General features: G+C 45.5%; 1 protein-coding gene across 1 annotated transcript in view; it reads left to right on the top strand.

Annotated features, from left to right (window-relative positions):
- LOC111829542 overlaps positions 1-111 on the top strand; it is a 2,657-nt gene extending 2,546 nt beyond the window's left edge. Inside the window, exon 2 of the mRNA XM_023778809.1 lies at positions 69-111. The gene's annotated coding sequence lies outside the window, so the exon portion shown is untranslated. The remainder of the gene's footprint in view (positions 1-68) is intronic.
- Positions 112-200: the final 89 nt, after the last annotated feature.

The raw sequence follows: 200 nt of genomic DNA, 5'->3' as shown, positions 1-200 counted from the left end.
ATACTTAGGTAGGTTTTATGCATATCATGCATATCTTGCATACATTGTGCATATTTGGAGTGTTTCAGGTACTTAGGAGACATGCAGAGCGAAACAGAGGAACAAGCGTTACTCGACATGCAGACGATCGAGTGGGACGATCGAGTGAGGAGCAAGGATGCGTTGCAGTTACATTGACGATCGAGTGAGGAGCAAGGATG

This window comes from Capsella rubella, unplaced genomic scaffold (genome assembly GCF_000375325.1).
Source record: "Capsella rubella cultivar Monte Gargano unplaced genomic scaffold, Caprub1_0 scaffold_7, whole genome shotgun sequence".
Taxonomy (NCBI): domain Eukaryota; kingdom Viridiplantae; phylum Streptophyta; class Magnoliopsida; order Brassicales; family Brassicaceae; genus Capsella; species Capsella rubella.
This window is presented reverse-complemented; position numbering and strand designations above follow the sequence as displayed.